The sequence below is a fragment of the Trachypithecus francoisi genome, unplaced genomic scaffold (assembly GCF_009764315.1).
Source record: "Trachypithecus francoisi isolate TF-2019V2 unplaced genomic scaffold, Tfra_2.0 Lachesis_group1, whole genome shotgun sequence".
Classification (NCBI taxonomy): domain Eukaryota; kingdom Metazoa; phylum Chordata; class Mammalia; order Primates; family Cercopithecidae; genus Trachypithecus; species Trachypithecus francoisi.
The window spans coordinates 146,828,122-146,842,197 of record NW_022681454.1 but is presented as its reverse complement, the minus strand read 5'-3'; positions in this window follow the sequence as shown (position 1 = coordinate 146,842,197).

Below are 14,076 nucleotides of genomic sequence, written 5' to 3'. Positions count from 1 at the left end.
TAATGCCAATACTGCTGGTCTTGGTACAAGACTTTGAGAAACAAGAAACTGATTGCAAATTTATTGAGATAAGGTTTCGTCTAATTACTAGTAACTCCACAGAGCCCATCAACTTGCCTTAAGATGGCCATGTTCATTTGTATCACTGTTAGTATTTCTTAGGGGGGAAAAAAGACTGTCAACTATTGCTGTAGAAACAAATTATCCTAAACTTAATGATTTACAAGAATAAACATGCATAATCTCAGCATTTTTGGCAGATCAGAAATCTGGGAACAGTTTGCCTCAAAGCCTCATGTGATTGCTGTCAAGATGTTGACAGGAGTCACAGCCATCTAAAGGCTTGACTGGGGCAAGAAGATCCATTTCCAAGACAGCCCATTCACACATGAATGGTAAGGAGGCCTCAGTTCCTTGTCATGAGCACCTTTCCATAGAGTTGCTTAAGTGTCACCCTGACTTGTCAGTTGGCTTCCTCTAGAGCAGGGGTGTCTAATCTTTTGGCTTCCCTGGGCCACATTGGAAGAAGAAGAATTGTCTTGGGCCACACATAAAATACACTGACATTAATGATAGCTGATGAACTTAAAAATCAAAAAATCTCATAATATTTTAAGAAAGTTTATGAATTTGCATTGGGCTGCATTGAAAACTGTCCTGGGCTGCGTGCTGTCCACAGGCCATGCGTTGGACAAGCTTGCTCTAGAGAAAGCATCCAAGAGAGCACAAAGTGGAAGCCACAATGTGTGTTATGATATAACCTTGGAAGTTATACACTGTTATTCCCACAATATCCTGTAGGTTACACAAGTCAGCCCGGTTTGATGTGGGAGGAGACTACACTAGGGTATGACTAGAAGTCAGCAATTATGGGAGTCATCTTGCAGACTGGTACCACGGGTTTCAGTCTTTCAGTCTTTAGAACACTAACACACACTTCCTTACTCAAAGATCCCTGATAAGAGATTTGTCCCTTCTTATATAGTGAATACAATTATACAATATGTCAGTATTTTTAACTCAAGGTGGATTAAAGATTTAAATGTAAAACCCAAAACCATAAAAACCCTAGAAGAAAACCTAGGCAATACCATTCAGGACATAGGCCTGGGTGAAGACTTCATGGTGAAAACACCAAAAAAAATTGCGACAAACGCCAAAATTGACAAATGGGAGCTAATTAAACTAAAGAGTTTCTGCACAGCAAAAGAAACTATCACCAGAGTAAACAGGCAACCTACAGAATGGGAGAAAATGTTTGCAGTCTACCCATCTGACAAAGGTCTAATATCCGGAATTTACAAGGAACTTAAATTTACAAGAAAAAAAAAACCATCAAAAAGTGGGCAAATGATATAAACAGATGCTTTTCGAAAGAAGACATTTACGTGGCCAACAGACATATGAAAAAAAGCTCAACATCACTGATCAGTAGAGATATGCAAATCAAAACCACAATAAGATACCATTTCATGGCAGTCAGAATGGTGATTATTAAAAAAGTCAAGAAATAGTAGATGCTGGCGAGGCTGTGGAGAAATAGGAACACTTCTACACTGTTGGTGGGAATGTAAATTAGTTCAATCATTGTGGAAGGCAATATGGCGATTCCTTAAGGATCTAGAACCAGAAATACTATTTGACCCAGAAATCCCATTACTGGGTATATACCCAAAGGAATATGAATCATTCTACTGTAAAGACACATGTACATGTATGTTTACTGCAGCACTATTTACAATGGCAAAGTCATGGAACCAACCCAAATGCCCATCAATGATAGACTGGATAAAGAAAATGCACATACACACCATGCAATACTATGCAGCCATAAAAAAGAATGAGATCATGTCCTTTGCAGGGACATGGATGAAGCTAAAAGCCATCATCCTCAGCAAACTAACACAGGGACAGAAAGCCAAACACCACATGTTCTCACCCATAAGCAGAAGTTGAACAATGAGAACACATGGACACAGGGAGGGGAACAACACACACCAGGGCCTATTGAAGTGTGTGGTACAAGGGGAGGGAACTTAGAAGACAGGTCAGTAAGTGCAGCAAACCACCTTGGCACACATATACATGTATACATTTGCACATTCTGCACATGTATCCTAGAACTTAAAGTAAAATTAAAAAATAAAAAATATGCCAGTATTTCAACATTATTCCCTAACATTATATCCTTAAGTTAAAGAAAGGTTACCGCTTTTCAACAGGGGTAGGGGGGAAAAGAGAAAGCATTTCCAAAGGTGTTGCTTAGTTAAAAAATGTTTTTGTGATCCTACTCTCCACATTTGTTTTCTTGAAGAATCTTATTTGTGATCCTCTTCTCTTATAAGAATTGAGATGCAATCACTTTTCATAAGGTATTTATGAATGAATATAAAGACCCAGTTGGTCAACATTTGAAGATTTGTTGAGGTAGGAAAAAATCAGTTTCAGTATTCAAATTCTAATGCAAACAAAATTTGGAGGTTCTAGGTAGACAACTATTACTTACCTTGGCTTACTTCATGATTTTCAATTTATAGAACCAAAGCAGATTTTCTCCTTTCGTGCAGTTGCAGAATTTGCAGAGTAAGATATTTTAACTGGCATTTTCTTTGTTGAGATACTCATCTTTTTCTAATGAAGAAATGCCATCTGATTATTAATCATTGGTCCTTCCATAGATGGTCTAATTCTCTTGGGTGGTGACAAGTTCCACCAACTCTGTCTGCCACATCCTGATTCAAGGAGCTTCTTTAGGAAGGGCTGGCCACAGATGCCTCTTCACTATCTGGAAGCCCACTTTAACCTTAGATGGCTTTTGGTTGTAAAAAGCGTTGTTAGAAAAACCTTCTTTTTAACTTCCTTTAACCTAACACTTACTTGAATAAAAACTTTTGTGCCAAGTATTTTTAAAATGGCTTCATTTTTCTGCTAAAGACAATTCGAGAATTTCAGTCCAAAAACTCTTCTCCTCTTTTTGTGTGATTAGAAATGACCTCTTTTGCTTTTTGTTTATAATGCTTATAAGTCTTGGAATATCCAGTGGATGTGAAAATTTTGTTGGCAGTATACAAGAAGGGTCTTCTACAAACCATTTGGGGCAGAGAAACTCAACTGGGCATAAAGGAAAAGAAATTGCTCTCTTTGTTCTCTACACTTCTTTTTGTATCACACACCTGTGATACAATTTTAGAGCTGCTTTTAGTCAGGTAGTAATTCCATCTCTGGCTTACTCCCTGAACCCCACTCCGCCTTGACTAAGAAATACAATGCAAATTTTTATCTAGCATAGTTTGTTTAAATGATACTTTATTAAATATTTCATTATGGGTCTTTACAAAAGAAACTTGCCTTGAACATTTCCTGTTTTTTGCCTCATGCTACTTCATTTCTCAAATGCTATGGCTAGTCTTCACTTTTGGCAAGAGACTTCTATTTTTAAAGGCAGTTTTCCAGTGACTCCATTACTTATTACATAAAGGATGCCTCCGAACCTTTCAGACTGCATTGTGCTGAGACATTTTGCTGTCTCATGTTTTCATTCCTGTTCACTATGTGCCAAGCATTTCTCCCACAAGTAAAAAATGATGAAATAACTAAACTACTTTAAGTGAGAGCACCTGGTGACTATAGAGTTAAAATTTTGAAACTAAGCATGACTGTCATTTCATAATCTTATTAATTATAAGTTCTAGTGCTTTCTGTTAAGCTTTAATGGGAAAGGGTATAAGGTAAGGCGGTTCAGAAACAGACTCTCCATCTCTACCCCATAATCTGTACCCAGACTGGAAAAAAGGCTCAAACTGTTCTCCCAATAGTTGTTTGCCTTTGGAGCTTGTTGTCCTTTTCACCCCTGATTTTTGTAGCACTTTACATAGATATTAATGGTTTCTTCACAAATAAGTGAGGGAATAATTGAAACTACCTTTTCAGCTTCAAAAAATTTAATGTACCTGTTTGGTTAATTCTTTCAGAAAATCTAAATTTTGGACGGTGGCTCATGCCTGTAGTCCCAACACTTTGGGAGGCCGAGGTGGGAGGATCACTTGGGCCCAGGAGTTCAAGACTAGCCTGGGCAACATAGGAAGACTCTCATCTCTACAAAACATTAAAAAAAAAAAAAAATTAGCCCGGCGCAGTGGTGCATGCCTATAGTCCCAGCTACTGCAGAGGCTGAGCATAAGCTCAGGAGGTCAAGGCTACAGTGAGCTGTGATTGTGCAGCTGCACTCCAGCCTGGATGACAGAGTGATGAGACCCTGTTTTTGAAAAAAAGAAAAATCGTAAGTTTAATTTTTAAGTGAAAATATCAGAAGAATTGAAGAAAATAGTCAAATATGCATGCTTTAAATATATACGGCACACAACTACTGTTTTCTTCATGAGAAAATTCTGATTGTTTCTATGGTATATTCAACTTCCACAAAGTGTCTAGGGCAAAGACTCCATACATATAATGTGAATTTATATGTCAAGTAAATTTTATGTATTCAAAATTATATTTTTATTTTGTCATTTGCCAGTTCAGATGCAACCATTGCTGATGAAAAATAACAACTTTAAAATCATATAGCAACTTTATTCTTAGGAATGTGAATTTGTTCCCCTTAAATCTTCCTAAGAAGAAAATCTGGGCAGCTAGTAAAATTCGTACTTTCCAGATGAGGAAATCTAGGCATGAAAGTGAAAGATCGTGAAAAGTACCAAGTACTCTCATTTTGTTTCTGTAGGATGACATTTCCCAAACCCAATATAACATTTAATCTTTAAATCTAGGCTTTTTGCTTCATTTAAAATTTTAAAAAATTATTGTTGTTAAAATTGGTGATGATTTTAGTGGTTTCCTCCTCTCGGTAGTACCTTCAATGTCTATACAAATACTGAATGTGACAAACTATGTTCATGTCATTCTACATGTGAGATTAGAACAATGATGGTCAGGAGTACTTAAAGGATAATAAATATTTAATGATGATTAATAAGTAGTTATGACCTAGTTAAGGAAACAGATTATAGACAAGGAAATAAGAAAGATTAAGTAGCAGAGATAGATATTGCCTCCAGGGTATGCTCACTCTAGAAAATGTTCACTTCAAGCTTTCAAAGTTCATTAATCACAAAAATATCTGTCTCTTCAGGAGTTATAGCTTAAAATTAATGATTTTTTAATTTACAGTAAGTTTATTTTATATTGCAAATTAGCTGGTTATTTTAGGACAAATGTTCTGTATACACTACACATATTTGAAGTATTCAAATGTTAAAATAATATATATGTCTTATTAATAGGAATAAGGATCTACTCAGACTTTAGCCAACACTCCTTAGCAAATCTGTACTCATTTGGCTAAGTATTTAGTTTTTTTTTGTTTTTTAGTTTTTCATTGGTACTTCCCAGAGTCCTGTCACCCTATCTGAAATAACTAATTGATCATGATTTACCGTTTGTATGAAAGATACAGCACAAACACTGTGTGTGTGAATATATATATATGTATCTGATATTAAACACTTAAGGCAAAGAGATATATGCATGTGATTACCTGATTGTTTTCATCTTAATGTAGCTGATATGTTCATCTTTAATAACTTGGTCATGATATAAAGCTACATTTCATTTTAGTATTAAAATTAATCATAATTATTATTTATTATTATTACTATAATAATAATATTTTTCTCCTTGGGCTTTCTCCCTTTAGTGATAAACCCATGAACCCCTAGAATCTTAGCTAGTTCAAAATCTTAGCCAATATCCTCATGAAGAAAAATCTCTAAAAAGAGTTAGTCCTCCAGGGACCTCTGTTTCAGCTCTTCTGACCAATGCAAGCGCTGGAACTGTAGGCCCAAAAATAGTTTCAGAAGGTATAGAGAAGGAAGGGTTTTCCCCAGCCCCCACCAAAACAAATAAATAAAGTCATCATGCCAACTTGCTATACATCTGCTAACTGGGAAGAAAAATCTGTTCCAAGGTGTTTATCTTCTTTACCACTTAGATATGGAATGATTGGTTTTGGCCTTTAGGTTATAGAATTACAAATACATAGAAAATAGAGAATGTTGAAGTAATTACAAGTAATTCTCCTTTAAATTTTTACTTGTTTAAAAGGACTATCTTAATGTCTTCAGCGTTCTCAGATTTCTTTAATAGACCTGGCACAGCCAGAATATGTAAACAATAAGTCCCATAACAGTATGGAAATACCACAGACCACTATTAATAGCCTAGTTGTTTTTCTTGGAGTTATCCTGAAACTACCTACTTCATTTCATGTAGTTTACCAGCTTGGTCACACAATTCAGTGGGAAATTCTGAAAGTAACTTGGATTGGTATGTGAGGGAAGGCCAGCAGAGAAATGCAATATGGCAGCACTGATCTGTCTCTACACACAACTGCTTTATATGTTAATTAATCTTAATTCAAACAGTGTCTAAACTTTTGCTGTTAGACCTGTTGTTTGAATGGATGATAAAATTAGTCAGCTTTTCTTTATTACTGGTATGGTCAAAGACTTTCCCTAGGGCAAAAGTTTTACCCTAACGTGGGTTTTGTTATGGGTGATAAAAAATTTTTGCTAAAGTTAATTTAAATTCCTCTAAGAAGAAACTGTGGTCAATCCCCAGATCTCTTTCAGTGTGTGATCCAATGCAAGATTTTCCAAGATGATGTATAATGAAATGTATCTCCATTCAATAACAGCAAAATTTAGTATAATATAATTACTAGTGAAGATGGCCGAATAAGAACAGCTCCAGTCTCCAACTCCCAGCGCGAGCGACACAGAAGACTGGTGATTTCTGCATTTTCAACTGAGGTACTGGGGTCATCTCACTAGGGAGTGCCGGACAATCGGTGCTGGTCAGCTGCTACAGCCCGACCAGCAAGAGCTGAAGCAGGGCTACGCATCGCCTCACCTGGGAAGCGCAAGGGGGAAGGGAGTCCTTTTCCCTAGGCAGGGGAACTGAGACACACAACACCTGGAAAATCGGGTGACTCCCACCCCAATACTGCGCTTTGAGCAAACGGGCACACCAGGAGATTGTATCCCACACCTGGCCGGGAGGGTCCCACCGCCACGGAGCCTCCCTCATTGCTAGCACAGCAGTCTGCGGTCTAACCGCAAGGCAGCAGCGAGGCTGGGGGAGGGGCGCCCGCCATTGCTGAGGCTTAAGTAGGTAAACAAAGCCGCTGGGAAGCTCAAACTGGGTGGAGCTCACAGCAGCTCAAGGAAACCTGCCTGTCTCTGTAGACTCCACCTCTGGGGACAGGGCACAGATAAAAAACAACAACAAAAAAGCAGCAGAACCTCTGCAGACACAAACGACTCTGTCTGACAGCTTTGAAGAGAGCAGTGGATCTCCCAACACAGAGGTTGAGATCTGAGAATGGACAAACTGCCTGCTCAAGTGGTTCCCTCACCCCTGAGTAGCCTAACTGGGAGACATCCCCCACTAGGGGCAGTCTGACACCCCACACCTCACAGGGTGGAGTACACCTCTGAGAGGAAGCTTCCAAAGTAAGAATCAGACAGGTACACTCGCTGTTCAGCAATATTCTATCTTCCGCAACCTCTGCTGCTGATACCCAGGCAAACAGGGTCTGGAGTGGACCTCAAGCAATCTCCAATAGACGTGCAGCTGAGGGTCCTGACCGCTAGAAGGAAAACTATCAAACGGGAAGGACACCTATACCAAAACCCCATCAGTACGTCACCATCATCAAAGACCAGAGGCAGATAAAACCACAAAGATGGGGAAGAAGCAGGGCAGAAAAGCTGGAAATTCAAAAAATAAGAGCGCATCTCCCCCTGCAAAGGAGCGCAGCTCATCGCCAGCAACGGATTGAAGCTGGTCAGAGAATGACTTTGACGAGATGAGAGAAGAAGGCTTCAGTCCATCAAAATTCTCAGAGCTAAAGGAGGAATTACGTACCCAGCGCAAAGAAACTAAAAATCTTGAAAAAAGAGTGGAAGAATTGATAGCTAGAATAATTAATGCAGAGAAGGTCATAAATGAAATGACAGAGATAAAAACCATGACACGAGAAGTACGTGACAAATCCACAAGCTTCAGTAACCGACTCGATCAACTGTAAGAAAGAGTATCAGCGATTGAGGATCAATGAATGAAACGAAGTGAGAAGAGAAACCAAAAGAAAAAAAGAAAAAAGAAGAAAAAGAAATGAACAAAGCCTGCAAGAAGTATGGGATTATGTAAAAAGACCAAATCTACATCTGATTGGGGTGCCTGAAAGTGAGGGGGAAAATGGAACCAAGTTGGAAAACAGTCTTCAGGATATCATCCAGGAGAACTTCCCCAACCTAGTAGGGCAGGCCAACATTCAAATTCAGGAAATACAGAGAACACCACAAAGATACTCCTCCAGAAGAGCAACTCCAAGACACATAATTGCCAGATTCACCAAAGTTGAAATGATGGAAAAAATCTTAAGGGCAGCCAGAGAGAAAGGTCAGGTTACCCACAAAGGGAAGCCCATCAGACTAACAGCGGATCTCTCAGCAGAAACTCTACAGGCCGGAAGAGAGTGGGGGCCAATATTCAACGTTCTTAAAGAAAAGAATTTTCAACCGAGAATTTCATATCCAGCCAAACTAAGTTTCATAAGTGAAGGAGAAATAAAATCCTTTACAGATAAGCAAATGCTTAGAGATTTTGTCACCACCAGGCCTGCCTTACAAGAGACCCTGAAGGAAGCCCTAAACATGGAAAGGAACAACCAGTACCAGCCATTGCAAAAACATGCCAAAATGTAAAGACCATCGAGGCTAGGAAGAAACTGCATCAACTAACGAGCAAAATAACCAGTTAATACCATAATGACAGGATCAAGTTCACACATAACAATATTAACCTTAAATGTAAATGGACTAAATGTTCCAATTAAAAGACACAGACTGGCAAACTGGGTAAAGAGTCAAGACCCATCAGTCTGCTGTATTCAGGAGACCCATCTCACGTGCAGAGACATACATAGGCTCAAAATAAAGGGATGGAGGAAGATCTACCAAGCAAATGGAGAACAAAAAAAAGCAGCAGAACCTCTGCAGACACAAACGACTCTGTCTGACAGCTTTGAAGAGAGCAGTGGATCTCCCAACACAGAGGTTGAGATCTGAGAATGGACAAACTGCCTGCTCAAGTGGTTCCCTCACCCCTGAGTAGCCTAACTGGGAGACATCCCCCACTAGGGGCAGTCTGACACCCCACACCTCACAGGGTGGAGTACACCTCTGAGAGGAAGCTTCCAAAGTAAGAATCAGACAGGTACACTCGCTGTTCAGCAATATTCTATCTTCCGCAACCTCTGCTGCTGATACCCAGGCAAACAGGGTCTGGAGTGGACCTCAAGCAATCTCCAATAGACGTGCAGCTGAGGGTCCTGACCGCTAGAAGGAAAACTATCAAACGGGAAGGACACCTATACCAAAACCCCATCAGTACGTCACCATCATCAAAGACCAGAGGCAGATAAAACCACAAAGATGGGGAAGAAGCAGGGCAGAAAAGCTGGAAATTCAAAAAATAAGAGCGCATCTCCCCCTGCAAAGGAGCGCAGCTCATCGCCAGCAACGGATTGAAGCTGGTCAGAGAATGACTTTGACGAGATGAGAGAAGAAGGCTTCAGTCCATCAAAATTCTCAGAGCTAAAGGAGGAATTACGTACCCAGCGCAAAGAAACTAAAAATCTTGAAAAAAGAGTGGAAGAATTGATAGCTAGAATAATTAATGCAGAGAAGGTCATAAATGAAATGACAGAGATAAAAACCATGACACGAGAAGTACGTGACAAATCCACAAGCTTCAGTAACCGACTCGATCAACTGTAAGAAAGAGTATCAGCGATTGAGGATCAAATGAATGAAACGAAGTGAGAAGAGAAACCAAAAGAAAAAAGAAGAAAAAGAAATGAACAAAGCCTGCAAGAAGTATGGGATTATGTAAAAAGACCAAATCTACATCTGATTGGGGTGCCTGAAAGTGAGGGGGAAAATGGAACCAAGTTGGAAAACAGTCTTCAGGATATCATCCAGGAGAACTTCCCCAACCTAGTAGGGCAGGCCAACATTCAAATTCAGGAAATACAGAGAACACCACAAAGATACTCCTCCAGAAGAGCAACTCCAAGACACATAATTGCCAGATTCACCAAAGTTGAAATGAAGGAAAAAATCTTAAGGGCAGCCAGAGAGAAAGGTCGGGTTACCCACAAAGGGAAGCCCATCAGACTAACAGCGGATCTCTCAGCAGAAACTCTACAGGCCGGAAGAGAGTGGGGGCCAATATTCAACGTTCTTAAAGAAAAGAATTTTCAACCGAGAATTTCATATCCAGCCAAACTAAGTTTCATAAGTGAAGGAGAAATAAAATCCTTTACAGATAAGCAAATGCTTAGAGATTTTGTCACCACCAGGCCTGCCTTACAAGAGACCCTGAAGGAAGCCCTAAACATGGAAAGGAACAACCAGTACCAGCCATTGCAAAAACATGCCAAAATGTAAAGACCATCGAGGCTAGGAAGAAACTGCATCAACTAACGAGCAAAATAACCAGTTAATACCATAATGACAGGATCAAGTTCACACATAACAATATTAACCTTAAATGTAAATGGACTAAATGTTCCAATTAAAAGACACAGACTGGCAAACTGGGTAAAGAGTCAAGACCCATCAGTCTGCTGTATTCAGGAGACCCATCTCACGTGCAGAGACATACATAGGCTCAAAATAAAGGGATGGAGGAAGATCTACCAAGCAAATGGAGAACAAAAAAAAGCAGGGGTTGCAATCCTAGTCTCTCATAAAACAGACTTCAAACCATCAAAGATCAAAAGAGACAAAGAAGGCCATTCCATAATGGTAAAGGGATCAATTCAACAGGAAGAGCTAACTATCCTAAATATATATGTACCCAATACAGGAGTACCCAGATTCATAAAGCAAGTCCTTAGAGACTTACAAAGAGACTTAGACTCCCATACAATAATAATGGGAGACTTCAACACTCCACTGTCAACATTAGACAGATCAAGGAGACAGAAAGTTAACAAGGATATCCAGTATTTGAACTCATCTCTGCACCAAGCGGACCTAATAGACATCTATAGAACTCTCCATGCCAAATCAACAGAATATACATTCTTCTCAGCACCACATCACACTTATTCTAAAATTGACCACATAATTGGAAGTAAAGCATTCCTCAGCAAATGTACAAGAACAGAAATTATAACAAACTGTCTCTCAGACCACAGTGCAATCAAACTAGAACTCAGGACTAAGAAACGCAATCAAAACCGCTCAACTACATCGAAACTGAACAACCTGCTCCTGAATGACTGCTGGGTACATAACGAGATGAAAGCAGAAATAAAGATGTTCTTTGAAACCAATGAGAACAAAGATACAACATACCAGAATCTCTGGGACACATTTAAAGCAGTGTGTAGAGGGAAATTTATAGCACTAAATGCCCACAAGAGAAAGCAGGAAAGATCTAAAATTGACACTCTAACATCACAATTAAAAGAACTGGAGAAGCAAGAGCAAACACATTCAAAAGCTAGCAGAAGGCAAGAAATAACTAAGATCAGAGCAGAACTGAAGGAGACTGAGACACAAAAAACCCTCCAAAAAATCAATGAATCCAGGAGTTGGTTTTTTGAAAAGATCAACAAAATTGACAGACCGCTAGCAAGACTAATAAAGAAGAAAAGAGAGAGGTATCAAATAGACTCAATAAAAAATGATAAAGGGGATATCACCACCGACCCCACAGAAATACAAACTACCATCAGAGAATACTATAAACACCTCTACGCAAATCAACTAGAAAATCTAGAAGAAATGGATAATTTCCTGGACACTTACACTCTCCCAAGACTAAACCAGGAAGAAGTTGAATCCCTGAATAGACCAATAGCAGGCTCTGAAATTGAGGCAATAATTAATAGCCTACCCACCAAAAAAAGTCCAGGACCAGATGGATTCACAGCTGAATTCTACCAGAGGTATAAGGAGGAGCTGGTACCATTCCTTCTGAAACTATTCCAATCAATTGAAAAACAGGGAATCCTCCCTAACTCTTTTTATGAGGCCAACATCATCCTGATACCAAAGCCTGGCAGAGACACAACAAAAAAAGAGAATTTTAGACCAATATCCCTGATGAACATCGATGCAAAAATCCTCAATAAAATACTGGCAAACCGGATTCAGCAGCACATCAAAAAGCTTATCCACCATGATCAAGTGGGCTTCATCCCTGGGATGCAAGGCTGGTTCAACATTCGCAAATCAATAAACGTAATCCAGCATATAAACAGAACCAAAGACAAGAACCACATGATTATCTCAATAGATGCAGAAAAGGCTTTTGACAAAAGTCAACAGCCCTTCATGCTAAAAACGCTCAATAAATTCGGTATTGATGGAACATACCTCAAAATAATAAGAGCTATTTATGACAAACCCACAGCTAATATCATACTGAATGGGCAAAAACTGGAAAAATTCCCTTTGAAAACTGGCACAAGAGAGGGATGCCCTCTCTCGCCACTCCTATTCAACATAGTGTTGGAAGTTCTGGCTAGGGCAATCAGGAAAGAGAAAGAAATGAAGGGTATTCAGTTAGGAAAAGAAGAAGTCAGATTGTCCCTGTTTGCAGATGACATGATTGTATATTTAGAGTACCCCATTGTCTCAGCCCAAAATCTCCTTAAGCTGATAAGCAACTTCAGCAAAGTCTCAGGATACAAAATTAATGTGCAAAAATCACAAGCATTCTTATACACCAGTAACAGACAAACAGAGAGCCAAATCATGAATGAACTTCCATTCACAATTGCTTCAAAGAGAATAAAATACCTAGGAATCCAACTTACAAGGGATGTCAAGGACCTCTTCAAGGAGAACTACAAACCACTGCTCCGTGAAATAAAAGAGGACACTAACAAATGGAAGGACATACCATGCTCATGGATAGGAAGAATCAATATCGTGAAAATGGCCATACTGCCCAAGGTTATTTATAGATTCAATGCCATCCCCATCAAGCTACCAATGACTTTCTTCACAGAATTGGAAAAAAACTGCTTTAAAGTTCATATGGAACCAAAAAAGAGCCCGCATTGCCAAGACAATCCTAAGTCAAAAGGACAAAGCTGGAGGCGTCACGCTACCTGACTTCAAACTATACTACAAGGCTACAGTAACCAAAACAGCATGGTACTGGTACCAAAACAGAGACATAGACCAATGGAACAGAACAGAGTCCTCAGAAATAATACCACACATCTACAGCCATCTGATCTTTGACAAACCTGAGAGAAACAAGAAATGGGGAAAGGATTCCCTATTTAATAAATGGTGCTGGGAAAATTGGCTAGCCATAAGTAGAAAGCTGAAACTGGATCCTTTCCTTACTCCTTATACGAAAATTAATTCAAGATGGATTAGAGACTTAAATGTTAGACCTAATACCATAAAAACCCTAGAGGAAAATTTAGGTAGTACCATTCAGGAAATAGGCATGTGCAAGGACTTCATGTCTAACACACCAAAAGCAACAGCAGCAAAAGCCAGAATTGACAAATGGGATCTCATTAAACTAAAGAGCTTCTGCACAGCAAAAGAAACTACCATCAGAGTGAACAGGCAACCTACAGAATGGGAGAAAATTTTTGCAATCTACTCATCTGACAAAGGGCTAATATCCAGAATCTACAAACTCAAACAAATTTACAAGAAAAAAACAAACAACCCCATCAAAAAGTGGGCAAAGGATATGAACAGACATTTCTCAAAAGAAGACATTCATACAGCCAACGGACACATGAAAAAATGCTCATCATCACTGGCCATCAGAGAAATGCAAATCAAAACCACAATGAGATACCATCTCACACCAGTTAGAATGGCAATCATTCAAAAGTCAGGAAACAACAGGTGCTGGAGAGGATGTGGAGAAATAGGGACACTTTTACATTGTTGGTGGGATTGTAAACTAGTTCAACCATTATGGAAAACAGTATGGCGATTCCTCAAGGATCTAGAACTA